Source organism: Lithobates pipiens, unplaced genomic scaffold (genome assembly GCF_037356315.1).
Source record: "Lithobates pipiens isolate NorthernLeopardFrog02 unplaced genomic scaffold, aLitPip1_a1.2 Scaffold_8, whole genome shotgun sequence".
Taxonomy (NCBI): domain Eukaryota; kingdom Metazoa; phylum Chordata; class Amphibia; order Anura; family Ranidae; genus Lithobates; species Lithobates pipiens.
In genome coordinates this window covers 241,957,140-241,978,039 of record NW_027507903.1, presented here as the reverse complement: position 1 = coordinate 241,978,039, position 20,900 = coordinate 241,957,140, and the positions used below count along the sequence as shown (strand labels likewise).

The window sequence follows — 20,900 nt, the reverse complement described above, 5'->3', positions numbered from 1 at the left end:
GAAGTCAGGAAATTAGATGTGTAATTCATGTCCCTAGAACACCTAAAGGTGCTCCTTAGGCTTTAGGCCCCTCTTTGTAGCTAGCCTGTAAAAAAGTCTCACATGTGGGATACTCACATACTTGGGGGGAGTAGCAGAATGTGTTTTGGAGTGTAATTCTAAGGCCCCTTTCACATGGGAAGCCTGTGAAGTGAGATCCACTTGCTTAATGGGGGATCTCTCTACTGATCCCTACTCCATTATGCAGAACAGACGGGGACACAGCCCTCTCTGTGATAGGTAGTAAGGAAATTAGATGCATAATTTATGCTGTGTTAGACTGTGAAAAAGTCTCAGACATGTGGTATCCCTATACTCAGGGGGTGTAGCAGAATGTGTATGTGTGTGTGAGAAATAACTTGTTAAAATGGCAATTTTGTGAAACAAAAACTAATTATATTACATTTTTTCATTTTCCAAAAAATTGTGACAAAAAAATTACAACTTCAAAAAACTCACATGCATCTTATTTAATACCTTGGTCTGTTTACTTTGGAAAAAGGGGTCATGTGGGGGGTATTTGTACAGTCCTAGCATTTTAGGGCCTCAAGAAATATGATCAGGATTAACCAATTTTCAAATGTATAGACCATAGTTTGTAGATTTCTAGAACAGGGGTGCCCAACTATGTGGGCCGTCACTTACTGCTCTGGGATGGCAGGTTGGCAAGCCCAGATCACGGGTTCCCAACCAGCCATCCCTGAGCATCAATGTGAAGGCCGAATCCTGTCACAGGCGGAGTGATAACAAATGTACTCTGCCTGGGACAGGAGTGATACAAGGAGCATTGGCTCTTCTCTCTACTGCAGCCGCATGCTTCCTCTAGCGCAGGCTCCTGTTACATTGATGCTCAGGGATGGCGGGTTGGAAACCAGCCAACAAAATCCAGCAACAGTACCCACCAGCAGTACCCAGCAACCATACCCACCAGTAATACCCAGCAATAGTATGCACCAGCAGTACCCAGCAACAGTACCCACCAGCAGTACGTGCCAGCAGTACCCGCCAAAGAGTATGCGCTAGCAGTACTCACCAGCAGTACTCACCAGCAATACAAACCCGGCAGTACCAGCCAGCACTACCAGCCAGCAGTACCCACCAGTAGCACCCGCCAGCAATACCCACCAATAGTACCAGGCAGCAGTACCCACCAATAGTATACACCAGAAGTATCAGCAGTACCACCAGCATTACCCACCAGCAGTACCCAGCAACAGTACCAACCAACAGTACCCAACAGCAGTACCAGCCAGCAGTGCTTGCTAACAGTACCCACCAACAGTATCCGCCAGAGGTACCAGCCAGCAGTACCCAACAACAGTACCCACCAGCAGTACCAGCCAGCAGTACCCACCAGCAGTACCCACCAACAGTACCCACCAGCAGTACCCGCCAATAATACCCACCAGCAGTATACACCAGCAGTACCCACCAGCATTACCATCCACTGCTGGTCAACCTGTCTGTTTTTCAGGTGGACCCAATGAGACCCTCTATTTACCTCTATAGAGCGGCAGATGTAAACGGACTTGTGTCCTTTTACACCCACCTATTTCCAATTCGATCCACCTAAAAAACAGGTGACCGTCCCCTTCTGTCTGGGTGGATTGGATCGGAGGGCCCATAGAGTAGAGTGGGCCGTATCTGTGTCTGCTCTGCATATGCAGAATGGACATGGACCTGTCATCTGCCCGCTCCACTCATTGCGGTTCGCTACTGTCTACCAAGTCATTAAAGTGTCCCTCGCTCCTTAAAAGGATGGGCACCACTGCTCTAAAACTTTCAAACATACGCAATAATATATATGGGTTTGGGTTATTTTTGCCAAGGAAATGTAGCAGAATACATTTTGATCTAAATGTTTTGAGAAAGATTATTTATTTGCAAAATTTTTTACAAACATTTTTTAACAGAAACTAAAAAAACGATTTTCTGTATTTTTTCATTTATATAGCAAGATATAATGAAATATACCACCAAAAGAAAGCTCTATCTGTCTAAAAAAAAAAATTTTGATACAGTGCTGCATGACTGAGTAATTGTCATTCAATTTGTGACCGTACTGAGAGCTGAAAAAAGGCTTAGACTGGAAATGGGTGAAAGTGTCTGGACTTGAAGTAGTTAATTAGTTACCACTCAGGCAAAAGCAGATTGATGGCCGGGCAATGGTTTTATTATCCTGACTGGATGTCATATGATGTCCTGTCAGGGTGAGCCGATCATGTTCCGGTGGAGCAACGCATGGATGCGATCTGTCACTGTCAGCAATGTAATGCACTGCTATAAGCAAACAAAATGTGTAAAAAAAATAAAAATCCTGATAACTTCCCTAGAGTAGTACAATGTTACTATGGTAACATTATTTTGCTCTGGTCACAGTGTGTTAAAAAAAAACATTCGTAAAGAAAAGAAAAACAAGTAATAAAAAACTAAAATTAAAAATTATTAAAATTGTTTTTCTTTTTCTTTTGGACAGTCACCAGTCAGTGCCCCTAATTACCGCCCGACCATCATATGATAATGCTGTACTGCACCGTATGTCAAAATAAAAAAAGAGGATTTTTTTCACAATCTCTTCATTTTCCAAAACATTCTGACAAAAAAATTACAACTTCAAAAAACTCACCATGCCTCTTACTAAATACCTTGGACTGTCTGCTTTATAAAAAAAAAAGGGTCATTTGGGGGATATTTGTACTGTCCCAGCATTTTCTGCCCTCAAGAAATGAGATAGGCTGTCGTTTCATCAGGATTGATCATTTTCAGATATATATCCCATAGCTTGTGGGCTCTATAACTTTCACACAGACTAAATAATATACACCAATTTTGGTTATTTTTACCAAAGAAATGCAGTTTTTATCTATCAAAAAGTGTTTCCCAGCACTAAACCTTTCATCTAGTTTCTAAATTTGTAAATTCCAAAAGCCAATATAAAGGTATAGTAGTGGTAAAAAAAACACTTGTGGGTTTAACCAATCCTGTTTTTTTTTGTGCAATTCTCCTTTAAGGGGGTGTGGCAAGGGGTGTGTCCTATGCCTGCATACTTTTGCTGATAGGTGTCCCTCATTCCCATCTCAAAAAGTTGGGAGGTATGATACTGTCACTGGCCAACAGCAGAGTAATTTTAGCATTGCAATTGATCATCAGTAAAGGGAAATATGGCGGGGGGGGGGGGTATAATAGTATGGCTACTGACAACGATGTTGGGGGTTATTATTGCGGTCACTGACACCAATGCTGGGGATGATTATTGTGTCCACAGATACAAGTCCTAGGATTGTAATTTTGGTCAATTGTTTTCCTTGCACGTGATTGGGTATTCTTTGCAAAGTGAAGCTTTACCTTATTTACTAAGCTCTGGAGCACCTGCACTTGCAGAGGGCAACTGAAATTTGCAAAGTGCATGGCCTATTTGCCTTTAGTAAATTAACCCCAATGCACCTCAATGCACAAAAAATGCTGCTATTGTGCAGCACTCTCTACATGCCAGGGGTCATATTTGTGGCCCTCCATAATTTTCTAATTGACCACCACTGATAAAAAGTGAGCGTGTGCCATATTAATAACAGATTTCTTTCAGCACTTGTTTGGCAGATGAATAAATACGTCCTTGAACAGTGCAAATCACAGTCAAGTATCGTAACACTAAGTAAGTGTGCTGAAAGGACCTGCCTTTCCTTCCACAGGAAACTTGACGTGCCAAGTGCTGCATGAACATTTGGATGACAGTCAAACTTTTTTTTAGTGGCTCATTGAAAAGAAAGGCCTGTATATTTAACACGCAAGGTAGACTTCATGGTCACCGTGCCACATAGTGTTAAATATAATTTTCTAATTTAAATAAATATACTTTTTGCTAGGGTGGTTATCAGTTTCATGGATAGCACTATTAACCACTTGCCGACCAGCTGCCGTCATTATACTGCATCAGGTTGACTCTATTGCGCAAATCCCCATAGGTGTACGTCGATTCGTGCAATAGATACAGTGGGCGTGTGTACGGCCGGCCACACGTCCGAGTCAATGCACATGGCCCGGCGGCTGCGATGGCCATCTGTAATCGCTCCACAGAGAGGCAGAACGGGGACCTGGTAATGTAAACAAACAGATCCCCGTTCTGTCAGGGGAGTACAGAGTGATTGCCTGTTACTAGTGATTAGGAACAGCGATCTCTCTGTACTCCCTGCCAGTCCACTCCCTCCACAGGTAGAAAGCATCTCCCAGGGAACACATTAACCCCTTGATTCGCCCCTAGTGTTAAAGAGGAAGTAAACCCTGATGGGTTTTACTTCCCCTTTATTCCCCTGCAAAGTAAAAGCATAATGAGCTTCTATGCATCATATACTAGCCCATTATGTTGCATTTATCTGCAAATGAAGCCCTGCATGTCCCAGCTGGTGACATGCACATGGGAGCTGACAGTCACGGCACAGGCCCTATAGGAATTATAGGCACGTTTGCGCCCTTTCTTCAGTGTGCATGCGCCAATGACGGTGGCGCAAGCATATATGGTAAATATTTCCTGAACCATGCAGGTTTAGGAGATATTTCCAGTACCTACAGGTAAGCCTTATTATAAGCTTACCTGTAGAGAAAAGTGGATGTGTAAGGGTTTACAGCCACTTTAACCCCTTCCCTGCCAGTGACATTTACACAGTAATCAGTGCGTTTTTATAGCACTGGTCGCTGTATAAATGTCACTGGTTCCAAAAAAGTGTCAAAAGTGTCCAATCTGTCCGCCGCAATGTCGCAGTCCTGCTAAAAATCGCTGATCACCGCCATTACTAGTAAAAAAGAAATAATAATAATAAAATTGCCATAGATCTATCCCCTATTTTGTAGATGCTATTACTTTTGCGCAAACCAATCACTATACGCTTGTTGCGATTTTTTTAAATGATGTAGAATAATACAAATTGGCTTAAACTGATGAAAACATTTTTTATTTTTTTTTGGGATATTTATTATAGCAAAAATAGAAAAATATATATATTTTTTTCAATATTGTCGCTTGTTTTTTATTTATAGCACAAACAATAAAAACCGCAGAAGTGATCAAACACCACCGAAAGAAAGCTCTATTTGTGGGGAAAAAGCACATCAATTTTGTTTGGGTAGAAAGTCGCACGACCGTCCAATTGTCAGAGTGACGCAGTGCCGTATCGCAAAAAATGGCCCGGACGTTAAGGGGGTAAATCCTTCCAGGGCTGAAGTGGTTAAACAGGTCACAAATGTATTGTTTGTTTCTCTTTCTTCTTATATAATTTGAAAGGTAAATCTCTACAGTTACACCAACAGTTGGATGGATGGAGAGGGAGAGAAAGCGAGCAACTGAAAATCTCTACTTGGGTATAATACAGGATACATCTATTTAAGGTTGTAAAACAATTATATATGGTTTATAATGGCAATACTACCGTTTACTTATGTAATTATTTTATCTATTATTATTGTGTTTCCTAAATGTATTTATGATTTACCCAAAGCACAAACACTAATCTAAACCAGTTATACTGTAGTTCATAACACCACCTACTGATCAATATATTCATTAAGCAGACATTAAAAAAGTTTTTAGAGATCATATAACTAACAGATCATCTGATCAATAACCATCATTATCAACTATAGAGTAGCTGGTAGAAGGCCAAAAAGTGTGCTACAACTGTGAAAAATCAACATTATATGAGCAAGAATAATCAGAACACCTAGTACTTTCTCATACAGAAACTGCATAGAGATCTATATTACAATTAAAATGACACATTTGCCAGGTTAAAATAGTAAAAGAGAGTAGACCTTTCTCCCTTACTTTTAAACTGTTGTGCAAAATAAATGTAAAGTAGGTGACATAATGTTCTGCATGCGTATGCAAACCGTTCAAAGTGAAAAAAAAGATATCTACAAAAATATCAGCGGCCATGATAGTAAGTATATTGTACCCAGTGTATTGGGTTTTTTCACTTTTATTTTTACATATTATTTTTCTTTAAGGTCTTTTGATAGCAGACTCTGGAAGGGATCCAAAAATGAAAAAAACAAATTGGTATCCTTTAGGGTTGGTTTACACCAGAGGAAGTCCGTCCAGTGCATATTTATTCTACATCAAAAAAGCATGGATAGTGTTTAACCACTTGCCTACCGGGCACGAACACCCCCTTCCTGCCCAGGCCATTATTCAGCTTTCAGCGCTGTCGCACTTTGAATGACAACTGCGCGGTCATGCTACACTGTACCCAAACACATTTTTTATCATTTTCTTCACACAAATAGAGATTTCTTTTGGTGGTATTTAGAATATATTTTTATTAATGAATTTTCATTAATATTTTGATAAAGCAAAATAACATGACACGAGTGAGAAACAGGAGATCAGTATAGAACGTAGATAACATAGATCATATAGTAAACATGTGGCAGTAGCCATCTCCGATGAGGAAGCAGATAGTCATCACTCAAGTCAAATATTGAAATCGGAATTTATCACAAAACTAAACATTAGAACTATGTGAAAATATACCTGGACATAATATAGAGAGAAACAGACGTAGGGTTGGGTAGAAAGAAAGAGAAGAAGAGCATAGGGGAGAAAGAGGAAAGGGGGAGAGAACAAGGGGGAGGGGGGGATACAGGCTAGCTGCAGGAGGGGGGGGGTGCTGGACAGACCTTGGTGCAACAAACCCCCGTGGCGGAGTCAGGAGATAAGTCCGGGTTGGCTGTGAGGTGCCAACCTCACTTTCAGGGAGTCAGAGGTAGAGTAGTCTATCCAAATAGGCCAAAGGGCCTTAAATTTGCCAAAGGCGTCATTGTCTAGGGCTATCATCTCCTCCATGCGCGTGATGTAGTTGACCATGGAAACCCAGACTGCCAGGTGTGGAGTGGTAGTAGTTTTCCAGAATAGGGGTATAAGTTGTCTAGCGGCTGATAGGAAAAAACGCAACAGGGAGCGCTTTTGAGAAACTGGGAGCATGGACAGTAAGGCTATTTCTGGGGTGGCCGACAATTTTCAGTCATATAGGCTGTTATATATGGCAAAAACCTGCATCCATAGGGGTTGTATTGCTGCACAGTCCCACCAGACGTGTAGGTAACTTCTCTCTGCCTCTTTTGGTGGTATTTAATCACTGCTGGGTTTTTTATTTAAAAAAAAAGAAAAAGGCCAAAAATTTTGGAAAAAAACGTTTTTTTACTTTTTTCTGTCAGTAAATATTGTAACTAAGTAATTTTTCCCTTCACTGATGTGCGCTAATGAAGCAGCATCAATGCTGCTCAACTGATCAACTTATAGGCTGAACTGGTGGGCATTGATGAGGTGGCACTCATGAGGAGGCACTAGTATGCTGCACTTATGTGGTACTGATGAGCACTGATAGACAGCACTGATGGGCACTGTTAGGTGGCACTGATGGGCAATAATAGGTGGCAAGGGTGGGCACTGATAGCGGCAGTGGTGGGCACTGATAGGCGGCACTGGTGGGCACAGATAGGTGGCATGTATAGGCAGTACAGATGGGCACTGATGGGCAATAATAGGTGGCAAGGGTGGGCACTGATAGCGGAAGTGGGTGGCACTGATTGGCGACACCGATGGGCATTGATGGACAGCAGTGATGGGCATTGATGAGCAGCACTGATAGGTGGCACTGATTGCCAGCACTGACTGGCATGGCTAATGGACACTGATTTGTGGCACTTGTGGGCATTGTGGCACTGATTGCTGCCACTGGTGGGCACTGATCACTGGCATTGGTGGGCACTGTATGCTGACATTGGTGGGCGCTGTATTTTTACGCTTTATTTCTATATTGTAACCAGGCCACTGATGATCAGTGCCCTGATTACTTCCCTAGCTGTCCCCCTATGACAGTGTTTCTCAAATCCAGTCCTCAGGCCCCCCCAACAGGTCATGTTTTCAGGATTTCCCTCAGATGAAATGGCTGTGGTAATTGCTAAGGCAGTGAAACTGATCAAATCACCTGTGAAAAATAATGGAAAACCTGAAAACATGACCTGTTGGGGGGGCCTGAGGACTGGATTTGAGAAACACTGCCCTATGAGGAGATGCTGCTGATCGGCTCTCCTCTCCTCACACTCTGTCAGTGTGAGGCAAGGAGAGACAATTACCGGCATCTCCGTGTTTACATATGACCGGCTGCGATTGGACACAACCGATCACATGGTTAAAGAGCTGCGGCTCTTTACACAGTTCGGGGTTGCGCCATGTCCTGGCACCCCGTGCGGCCGCGATCACTGTGATGCACGCCCCCGTGGGCACGCGAGAGCAGCCATTCTGGGCTGCCGTCATATGACGGCGGCCCAGAACAAGGCAGCTGCACCTCCCTGCCGTTGACATTTTGACAGTGGACGGGCGGCAAGCAGTTAACATGGATTCCAATGGCCCTAGTTTACCAAAGTGCAGTGCGTTCCAATGCAGCCAACAAAAATAGAACGTGTTGCATTAATCTGCATAGAACACATCTAGAATGCAACAACACACAGAACACATCAAACGCATGGAAAAAGCACAGAAACTCATGTGACCCTAATTATAATGAAGAAAAAAAAGTAAAAAAACGCACCGCATGCATCAGAATGCATCAAAATGCATAAAAATTTATCAAAAACACATGTAAACATGCATTCAGAAATGCATCTGGAATTCAGAAAAGGTGGCGTGAACCAGCCCACCAGCTCTCCCAGTTTGGCAGACCCAGAAACAAATATTAGAATATGCCCTATAGTTCATGAAAAAATAAATCAGTGTTCAGGAAATAGAACTTGAAAATCCCACACTGCAATATGTGAGCACACTGTTAGCCTCTATGAGAGTTTTTCATTCTGTGGCTAAACACCTCTTCTTTGTTCCTGAGCATAATTTTAACAGGGATAGAAGGACCGACTGTTGAATGGGGAATATAGAAGGCTGTCTTTGATTTTTTTTTTTTTTTTTCAATTTTTCATTATATAGAGGCTATAGCAAGTATGCAGAGTTCTTACTTCATTCTGACTTCATACTTATTTCAGGTCAGTGACTCAAAGTACTGAAGCCAGAGCAAGCCAGGAAATTATCTTTGTAGAAGGAAATTAACAATGGCCACCTCCATATTTCACTCAGCTCAGGTTTCCTTTAAGTCAGCAGAATATAAAAATATTTCAAAGCGTAATTAATATCAAAAACCAAAACATTGTTTAAAATTATATTGTATTTCTCTTTTGTCTTTAACTTTTTATTGTGTGTTTTCTTTGTAATATTGGGTACAGTTTTTATCTGTTGTACAACATTGTATGTATCAAGTTACACATAAATGATCTGTTTTTCATCCTCCGTAGTTAGGGGATGCTCTTTGTAGTTAGTCCCATCCTTCCTTTTCATACTTTAGCCACCATTTACTCCATGTACTGTATTCTGCTGGAGCTAAACACACTGTGGGGTTTATTTACTAAAGCTGGAAAGTGCAAAATCTGGTGTAGCTGTACATGGTACCCAATCAACTTCTAACTTCAGCATGTTCAATTAGCACTTGCCGACCGCCGCACGCCTACTTTGGGGATGGATATTGTTGTTATAGCAGCAGCTAGCTGCCATAACCCCGGTATCCCCGTGTTTGGCCAGCGGCTACAGCGGCTACAGGATAAAAGTAGTCTCTGCGATCACTTTTATTGGTGGCGGGATACGGCCTCCCCCTCCCGCTGTGATCCGGTGCCCTCCGTGGCTTACCGGAGCCGTTGGCAGCGGCGGAGGCGATCACGTCTGTTCTCCTGTCAGGTATGGAGACGAGTGATAGTAAGATGGCCCCCACCCATCTCCATACTATAGCAGGGCGGAAGCGACGTCAAAACATCACTTCCGCCCATACTTCTTAAAGGAACATTTTCATTTTTTTGCATTTTAGTCCAAATATGAGATCTGAGGTCTTTTTGACCCCAGATCTCATATTTAAGAGGTCCTGTCATGCTTTTTTCTATTACAAGGGTGTTTACATTTCTTGTAATAGGAATAAAAGTGACACATTTAGAATTTTTTTAAAAACAGTGTAAAAATAAAAAATAAAAGGTAAAATAAATAAGATAAAAATATCATTTTTTTTTAAACGCGCCCCGTCCCACCGAGCTTGCGTGCAGAAGCAAATACATACGTGAGTAGCGCCCGCATATAAAAACGGTCTTCAAACCACACGCGATCGGTAGAACTAGAGCAATAATTCTAGCCCTAGACCTCCTCTCTAATGCAAAACATGCAATTTTTTAAATGTCGCTTATGGAGATTTTTAAGGGTAAAAGTTTGTCACCATTCTACGAGCGGCCGCAATTTTGAAGTGTGACATGTTGGGTATCAACTTTCTCGGCATAACATTATCTTTCACAATATAAAAAAAAATTGGGCAAACTTTACTGTTGTCTTATTTTTAAATTTAAAAAAATGTATTTTTTTAAAAATAAAAAGTGCGCTTGTAAGACCGCTGCGCAAATACGGTGTGACAGTATTGCAACAACCGCCATTTTATTCTCTAGGGTGTTAGAAAAAAATGTATAATGTTTGGGGGTTCTAAGTAATTTTCTAGAAAAAAAAACAGTTTTTAACTTGTAAACACCGAATCTGAAAAAGAGGCTCGGTCCGTAAGTGGTTAAGGTTTGACAATAAAACCTGAAAGCTGATTGGTTTCTATGCAGAGCTACACCAGATTTTGCATTCTCCAGTTTTAGTAAATCAACCCCTATGATTTTTTGACATATCTGATGTTCATCTGTTATGATCTGCACAAGTTTCGATTAAAGCTTTCTACGATCTGCAGGATGTCATTTGAAATTAGTCACCGTCTTCCAAGCTACTGAGACTGTAAGCTAAGCTATTTTACCACAACTGGATCAGTTATAGTGATTACATTTCAGTGCTTAGATTGCGGAATTAGAACAATACTTCTTAATTTTAAACGCTTGACAAAAATATATTAAACAAAGAAATAATATTGTATAAAACAAAATAATATTTGAAATGACTAAACCCACCAAAACACTCATTTCACTTTTGGTACAAATTTGAGATATATACTGAATAAAATTATAAACGCAACACTTTTGTGTTTGCCCCTATTTATCATGAGCTGAACTTAAAGATCTACGACTTTTTCTATGTACACAAAAGGCCTATTTCTCTCAAATGTTGTTCACTAATCTGTCTAAATCTGAGTTAGTGAGCACTTTTCCTTTGCCAAGATAATCCATCCACCTCACAGGTGTGGCAATATCAAGATGCTGATTAGACAGCATGATTATTGCACAGGTGTGCCTTATGCCACATACACACGATCGGACTATCCTGCAGACTCTGGTCCACTGGACAATCTGCACGTGTGTGGGCTCTGGCAGACTTTTTCTTCCCAAAAGTCTGGCGGATTTAGAAAGAAGTTTTGACTCAAAATTGTCCGCCAGACTGACATTCCGCCATCTGTGTGCTAGTCCAGTGGACTTTTAAAATGAACGGACTTACCCACACGCGGAGAAAAGTCAGTTAATTTTGAACATGGCTCCAGGTAGACGGGACTAGCAAAGGAAGTGAATGTCGCTGCCTCCATCGGTGAGATTGACACCTCGCTAGCCCCGTCACCTTGTATGGACTTAAAGGGGAACCCCTACGCCAAAAAAAATGCATGGGGTCCCCCCAAAGTCCATAGCAGACCCTTAACCGAGCACACAGCCTGGCCGGTCATGAAAGGGGGTGGGGACGAGCAAGCGTCCCCCCACCCCAAAACACCTTGTCCCCATGTTGATGAGGACAAGGGCCTCTTCCCAACAACCCTGGCAGTTGGTTGTCGGGGTCTGCGGGCGGGGGGCTTATCGGAATCCGGGAGTGTGCTTTAATAAGGGGCCCCCAGATACCTTCTTGAGGGGTCTTCTCGCCGGACTGACCGAAGCGAAGAGCGGGACAAGACGCCGCAGTCGGAAGAAGACCCTTGGATGGCGACGACAACGAAGAAGAAAGCCAGGCTCCTCCGCTAGTAAAAGAGCTAGCAGAAGATAGCGGAGGAGCCCGGATTTCTTCTTCATCGTCGTTGCCGTCCAAGGGTCTTCTTCCGACTGTGGCGTCTTGTCCCGCTCTTAGGTTCTTCTTGCCGGGCCTCCGCAATCTTCTTATAGCTCTTTTACTAACTTTGGCCCGTTCTTCTGTTGCTGTCGGCGCCACCGCCTTCTTCTTTTCTTCTCTTCTTCCTCACATGGTGACCCCACCACTTATGATGTCACAGTCCCGGAGGATGCTGGGACTGTGACATCATAAGGAGCGGGGTCACCATGTGACAACACTGGGTGACCCCGCCCCTTGTCCCTATATAAGTCGCCACACAACGCGTCCCTGCCATTGCGGCCAGAGAGAGCGTTGTGTCAACATCGCAAGGAAGAAGAGAAGAAGAGAAGAAGGCAGTGGTGGTGGTGGCGACAGCAACAGAAGACCGGGCCAACGCTAGTAAAAGAGCTATAAGAAGATTGCGGAGGCCCTGCAGAAAAGTCCGGTCTTGTTTGGGCAGGTCCGCTCATTTGGAAAGTCCGACGGACCTCCGCTGCAAATTAAGTATGCCGGATAGTCCGATCGTGTGTATGCGGCATTAGGCTGGCCACAATAAAGGGCCACTCTAAAATGTGCAGTTTTATCACACAGTACAATGCCACAGATGTTGTAAGTTTTGAGGGAGCGTGCAATTGGCATGCTGACTGCAGGAATGTCCACCAGAGCCGTTGCCCTTGAATTGAATGTTCATTTCTCTACCATAAGCCATCTCCAAAGGCGTTTCAGAGAATTTGGCAGTACATCCAACCTGCCTCACATCCACAGACCACGTGTAACCACACCAGCCCAGAACCTCCACATCCAGAATCTTCACCTCTAAGATAGTCTGAGATCAGCCACCTGGACAGCTGCTGCAACAATCGGTGTGCATAACCAAAGAATTTCTGCACAAACTGTCAGAAACCGTCTCAGGGAAGCTCATCTGCATGGTTATCATCCACATCGGGGTCTCGACCTCACTGCAGTGCGTCGTCGTAACCAAATTGAGTGGGCAAATGCTCACATTCGATGGAATCTGGCACTTTGGAGAGGTGTTCTCTTCATGGATGAATCCTGGTTTTCTCTGTACTGAGCATATGGCAGACAGCTTGTATGGCGTTGTGTGGGTGAGCGGTTTGCTTATGTTAGCATTGTGGATTGAGTGGCCCATGGTGGCAGTGGGGTTATGGTTTGGGCAGGTGTATGCTATGGACAACAAACACATGGGCATTTTATCAATGGCTTTTTGAATACACAGAGATACCTGAGACCCATTGTTGTGCCATTCATCCACGACCATCACCTCATGCTGCAGCATGATAATGCATGGTCCCATGCTGCTAGGATCTGTACACAATTCCCGGAAGCTGAAAACATCCCAGTTCTTGCATGACCATCATACTCATGGGACATGTCACCCACTGAGCATGTTTGGGATGCTCTGGATTGGCATATACGACAGTGTGTTCCAGTTACTGCCAATATCCAGCAACTCCTCACAGCCATTGAAGTGGAATGGACCAACGTTCCACAGGCCACAATAAACAACCTGATCAATTCTATATGAAGGAGATGTCGGAATCAGCATCTTGATATGCCACACCTGTGGGATGGATGGATTATCTCGGCAAAGTGCTCACTTACACATAATTAGACAGATTTGTGAACAATATTTGAGAGAAATAGGCCTTTTGTGTACATAGAAAAAGTCATAGCTCTTTAAGTTCAGCTCATGATAAATAGGGGCAAGCACAAAAAATAGGGGCAAGCACAGTGTAAATTACTTTTATGTTATATTTCTGAGGGACATTGTGATCTACCAAAAAATGGAGTTCCTCTAATAAGCTGTAAGAAGTTAGCACGTAACTACCAGCTCATCAAATTCTATGTTCAGGTTGCCACCCATTTTAGTTTGCCTGGGATAGTACCCATTTTGAGGGGTCTGTACCCAGTAAATAGATGTACCTGAAAATGTCCCCACCAGCAGTGGCATAGCTAGGTGGGGGCACTTGGAATGTGCCCCAAGGTGGTCATTTATGATATGCAAAGTGCAGGAACGTGTGTTCAGGTAAGTAAACACCGAACACCAATGTGTGATTATTATTGTCATCAGATTTTAGTTTTGTAGGTTGTTGTACATTATTACATTTTGCTTTGTATATTATTGTATGCACTTCTTTGACAGTAGGGTGGGATCCGTTACATTCCACTGCGGGGGACAAAAAAAGGAAGGAAGTAAAGGTAGGCTAACCTGAACAGACTTGTCCAGCAATATCAGTTCTGCACTGCTTTTCATAAACAACACCAGGGCACTGACCCAGATATTATCAACAAGCGTATTGCTGAATAAAGCAAATGTTTCTTGAAAGAAACATGGAGGCTGCCATTACAGCCTCTTGCACCAGTTCTGGGGGTTATTTTTGCTGCCAATGACACCAATGCTGGTGGCTACTAATACCCCCAATGACACTAGTGCTGTGGCATATTGTACTCCTACACTACAAGTCATTCACCATAAAGCAACTCCCACTTCATTGACCATGCCTCCAGGGGTTCAGTGGGCGCCCCCATATTTCTTTCTGATAATTTCAGGACACCCCCCCTAACTATACATGCATACTTTGATGTCGCTTATTTAAAAACTTTTGTCTTTATAAGTTGAATTTCTGCCTCTTGCTCCAAAATATATGACAAATTGTTTGAGGGAATGGTAAAAATGGAATGTGATTGTGTGGGTGTTGTCAAAAGTGGATGTGGTCAGTAGGGTACACCAAATTTAATTTGAAAAATCTGGTAACTATAATTACTATATACTGATATACAGTACTTTTCAGTTTGCTGCCCCTTTAACAGCACTCAGATAAAAAAGAGATAAGATAAAAAAAAAATTTACATCACAATCAAGTTTTAATTTTTTAATATTGCTCCTATATTTAAAAGTTTGCAACCAGCTCTTGATGGACTGTGGAGCACTTCCCTTGCTGTTGTGCTGAGGATCAGAGAGCCAACTGGCATGGACAGAACGACTGGGCTACGGGCTTTCTCACCACCCCCCCCCCCCCCCAATGTGCACAGCTGGCTGTGAGGAGAGCGGGCTCTTTGTGAATTCCCCTGCTCACCTCCTCCTCCCTGATGGCAGCATTGCAGTGGCTGTGTGTTCTCAGCTCACTTCTCCATCCCCCTCCCTCCTGGTGGCAGTGGATTGAGACAATTAGTGGCATGGAAGTGGCACTATGTATGAAGGCAGCTGCAATATATCATGAGACATATAGGCACATGAGCACCGTACAATGCAAATGAATGGGGCCCTGGGCTACAGGGGACACAAATCCCTGCACACAAAGGAGGAGAAACAAGAATTTTCCCTGGCAAATGTGGAGAGACTGGGGAGCAGACCAGGGCAGGGAACGCGACAGTGCCAAATTGCTGCTGTGGTCTGTTAATGTTGTTAGAGCTTGTGTAGTAATCTGGTGCCTTTGCTGTGCTTATGAGAGCCTGAGGTGTTGCAGAGAGATTGTTTGCTTGGCTGGGACCAGAAATGAGAGCCTGAGCCATGTAAGGATCTGATTGTAAGGACAATTCTGGGACAAGTAGTCACCAAGTGTAATGGACCTGATCTGTTGTATACCGGGAGTGGTTTTGTGAACTACTGAGCTTAGCCCATTGTTGCCCACAGTTAATGCCAATTGAGACTGCCCTGTACTTAGCAGTCTGTCAACCCTCCTGAAAGGGTCAGCTACATGTGCTCTACCTACAGAAGGGCCCCAACAAAAGCCAGCAAAAATTGACAATTAGGTATCAGGTACTCGGCAGTCACCTCCAAGTGTACCCCTTTATTAGGGACACATACAATCACCCACTAAAGGGCTGTATGCACAGAATGCACTTTGGGGCACTTTTTGAATAGCCATTGGCAAGAGTTACAGTGACACTTTTTCTTTGTGCCATTTATACTTTCACGGTTGATACAGTTCTTACTAATGCTATGTATACTAGTTTTTGGGGTCCAGTCGTATTGCGGTGTATGTCAATGACTGTAGTTGAGGTTAATATTCCCGCCTGTTAACCCAATATATTCCATGACCTGTTTATCGGTATGTGTGTTTATTTTACTTTACTATAAAATATTTACTATACCTATTATCAGTTACATGTGGCCTATTTTCTGTGAACTGTTATAAGTGGTAATATACTCACGCTTAAGTTACACCGGTGTTTAAGTACCTTCAGTCTATAACAAGGTACGCCAATTGGAATTTAGCAGTTTAAGGTTTCGTGGCAGAAGGAATGACTCATTAAACCAAGCGGCTCCTGTGGGGGTAGCTCTACAAGGGTTTCCACTTTTAACCAAAAAAATGGAGGTTCTCATTTATCCTTGTAGTTGTCCCACACTATTGTTTTTTTTTTTCCCAAAAGGATTTTATTTGTTTAATCAAACAAGTTTACAAGTTAACATGTAGTATTGTACAGGAATATGGAGAATACACAGTATGTAAAGTAATACAGGTAACAGTCCCACACTATTCTTAATCAGCAATATTTTAGAATTTCTGTTTGACACTTTGGCTACTGTTATCATCCTTTTTGTAAAGCACATCTTAACTTTTAACGTACTCTTAATCTTAACTTGTCTAAACTCTTAAATTATAATCTTACACTGTTTTTAAAGTAGGGAAGGGTTACAACCCCAGTCATATTTTTACTGTATCTGTGATTTTTGGAAAGAATTTTCACGCATCTGTCCTAACCTGGAAAATTCACTGAGTGTTCACCCATGTGAGGCCCATGTTTTGCCTGCCTGGGATGCAAAGTGTTCCATGCTTCCACATGCAGGCAGTCCCATTCATGTCAGTTGTGAAGCATCGGCTGCATAGACAAACCTGTTGCTCCCAATATGACAGCCATGTGGGTACCGGTCCCTAAATGCAGACAGTGTGCATTCAGGGACACATACCTGCACCTCACTAATGTCAAATTGGAAGCGGCAACTGTGTCCATGCAGTTGCTGGCCCTACAAGAAAAACACGGCCTCACATGGATGTATGCTTAAGTACACCTGTTTAACCACTTGCCGACCGCCTAACGCCGATGTACGTCGGCAGAATGGCACGGGCAGGCATAAGCACGTACATGTACGTGATTTGCCTCCCGCGGGTCGGGGGCCCGATCGGGCCCCCGCCCGGTGCCTGCGGCGGTCGGTTTTCGTTCGGGAGCGATCCCGGACGAGGGGACGGCCATTCATTCATGGCCACCCCCTCGCGATCGCTCCCGACGAATAGAAATCCCCGGTGACATCACTTCCTCTCCTGTAATGTAAACACAGGAGAGGAAGTGATGTATTCTCTCCTCCGTGTCGGTATTTTTCGTTCCGACACGGAGGAGAGCGGATCAGTGAGTTGCACCAACACATCCCACACACAGTAGAACATGCCAGGCACACTCACACCCCCCCTTTACCCCCCGATCACCCCCCCAATTACCCCTGCCCCCCAGTCACAGTGACACCAATGTCATTTTTTTTTTTTTTTTTTTTTTTTTTGCATTGGTGTCATTTGTGACTGTAATAACTGTTAGGGCAGTTAGAGTTAGCCCCCTTTAGTTCTAATGTACCCCCCTAACCCCCCCAATAAAGGTTTAACCCCGTGATCACCCCCCGTCGCCAGTGTCACTAAGGCTGGGTTCACATTGCAGCGGTTTATGAGAACGAATGTGATTCGCACCGCACTGCAGTGCAAATCACATCCGATCTCTGTGCGATTCGAGTTCAGCCATTCGCCGCACCCGCCGCACCCGCCACACCCGCCGCACCCGCCGCAAATTCGCACGGGACCCTTTTTTTGGCCCGCAGCAGAATCGGATCGCATGGGTGTTCACACCATGCGATCCGAGTTTGCAGATCGCACTGCGATATGCGAACTGATCTGGGGGTGTCAGTAACATTTCACTGACACTCCCAGCAGTTCGCATAGGGCAGTGTGAACTGCCGCCGGGAGGCATGCGATGCGGGAACCCGCCGCGGATTCGCGGCGTTTCCGCATCGCTCCAGTGTGAACCCAGCCTAATAAGCGATCATTTTTCTGATCGCCGTATTAGTGTCCCAGGTGACGCTAGTTAGGCAGGTAGGTATTTAGGTTCGCCGCAGCTTTTTATAGCGCCAGGGACCCCCATATACTACCGCATAAAGCCCCCTGATTGCCCCCTAGTTAACCCTTTCACCAGTGATCACCATATAACTGTTACAGGTGACGCTGGTTGGTTAGTTATTTTTTTATAGTTTCAGGGCACCCGCCATTTATTACCTAATAAAGGTTTAACCCCCTGATCACCCGGCGGGTGTCATTTGTGACTAATAACTGTTAGGGCAGTTAGGGTTAGCCCCCTTTAGTTCTAAGGTACCCCCCTAACCCCCCCAATAAAGGTTTAACCCCGTGATCACCCCCCGTCGCCAGTGTCACTAAGGCTGGGTTCAGATTGCAGCGGTTTGAGAACGGATGTGATTCGCACTGCAGTGCAAATCACATCCGATCTCTGTGCGATTCGAGTTCAGCCATTCGCCGCACCCGCCACACCCGCCGCACCCGCCGCAAATTCGCACGGGACCCTTTTTTTGGCCCGCAGCAGAATCGGATCGCATGGGTGTTCACACCATGCGATCCGAGTTTGCAGATCGCACTGCGATATGCGAACTGATCTGGGGGTGTCAGTAACATTTCACTGACACTCCCAGCAGTTCGCATAGGGCAGTGTGAACTGCCGCCGGGAGGCATGCGATGCGGGAACCCGCCGCGCATTCGTGGCGTTCCCGCATCGCTCCAGTGTGAACCCAGCCTAATAAGCGATCGTTTTTCTGATCGCTGTATTAGTGTCACAGGTGACGCTAGTTAGGCAAGTAGGTATTTAGGTTCGCCGCAGCTTTTTATAGCGCCAGGGACCCCCATATACTACCGCATAAAGCCCCCTGATTGCCCCCTAGTTAACCCTTTCACCAGTGATCACCATATAACTGTTACAGGTGACGCTGGTTGGTTAGTTATTTTTTTATAGTTTCAGGGCACCCGCCATTTATTACCTAGTCTCACTAGTGTACCCCTAAATTTAGGGGTGTCTACTTTCCAAAATGGGGTCATTTGGGGGGGGTTTGTGCCATCTTGGCATTTTATGGCCTTCAAAACTGTAACGCCCTTAGAAAGCCTGAAGGCGGTGCTTGGTTTTCGGGGCCCCGTACGCGGCTAGGCTCCCAAAAAGTCCCACATATGTGGTATCCCCGTACTCAGGAGAAGCAGCAGAATTTATTTTGGGGTGTCATTTCACATATGCCCATGGCATGCGTGAGCAATATATCATTTAGTGACAACTTTGTGAAAAAAAAAAAAAAAAAAAAAAAGTTTGTAATTTTCCCGCAACTTGTGGCAAAATATAAAATATTCCATGGACTCAACATGCCTCTCAGCAAATAGCTTGGGGTGTCTACTTTCTAAAATGGGGTCATTTGTGGGGGTTTTGTGCCATCTTGGCATTTTATGGCCTTCAAAACTGTAATAGGTAGTGAGGAGTGAAGTCAAATATTTACGCCCTTAGAAAGCCTGAAGGCGGTGCTTGGTTTTCGGGGCCCCGTACGCGGCTAGGCTCCCAAAAAGTCCCACATATGTGGTATCCCCGTACTCAGGAGAAGCAGCAGAATTTATTTTGGGGTGTCATTTCACATATGCCCATGGCATGTGTGAGCAATATATCATTTAGTGACAACTTTGTGAAAAAAAAAAAAAAAAAAAAAAAGTTTGTAATTTTCCCGCAACTTGTGGCAAAATATAAAATATTCCATGAACTCAACATGCCTCTCAGCAAATAGCTTGGGGTGTCTACTTTCTAAAATGGGGTCATTTGTGGGGGTTTTGTGCCATCTTGGCATTTTATGGCCTTCAAAACTGTAATAGGTAGTGAGAAGTGAACTCAAAAATTTACGCCCTTAGAAAGCCTGAAGGCGGTGCTTGGTTTTCGGGGCCCCGTACGCGGCTAGGCTCCCAAAAAGTCCCACATATGTGGTATCCCCGTACTCAGGAGAAGCAGCAGAATTTATTTTGGGGTGTCATTTCACATACGCCCATAGCATGTGTGAGCAATATATCATTTAGTGACAACTTTGTGTAAAAAAAAAAAAAAAATTTTTTTTTTGTCATTATTCAATCGCTTGAGGCAAAAAAATAAAATATTCAATGGGCTCAACATGCCTCTTATCAATTTCCTTAGGGGGTCTACTTTCCAAAATGGGGTCATTTGGGGGGGTTTTGTACTGCCCTGCCATTTTAGCACCTCAAGAAATGAGATAGGCAGTCGTAAACTAAAAGCTGCGTAAATTCCAGAAAACGTACCTTAGTTTGTAGATGTGACAACTTTTGCGCAAACCAATAAATATACAATTATTGACTTTTTTTTTACCAAAGACATGTGGCTGAATACATTTTGGCCTAAATGTATGACTAAAATTGAGTTTATTGGATTTTTCTAATAACAAAAAGTAGAAAATATCATTTTTTTTCAAAATTTGCGGTCTTTTTACGTTTATATCGCAAAAAATAAAAATCGCAGAGGCAATCAAATACCATCAAAAGAAAGCTCTATTTGTGGGAAGAAAAGGACGCAAATTTTGTTTGGGTACAACATTGCATGACCGCGCAATTACCAGTTAAAGCAGCGCAGTGCCAAAGTGTAAAAAGACCTCTGGTCATTTACCAGCAAAATGGTCCGGTCTGAAAGTGGTTAAATGAGGTCTAAATCTTGATCACATTAATAAAGACAGGAGTAAACAATTACAGAACTT

General features: G+C 43.6%; 1 protein-coding gene across 1 annotated transcript in view; it reads right to left on the bottom strand.

The window, feature by feature from the left end:
- Positions 1-20,900, bottom strand: part of PTPRB (protein tyrosine phosphatase receptor type B) — a 196,615-nt gene that overhangs the window by 161,057 nt on the left and 14,658 nt on the right. The window lies entirely within an intron of this gene.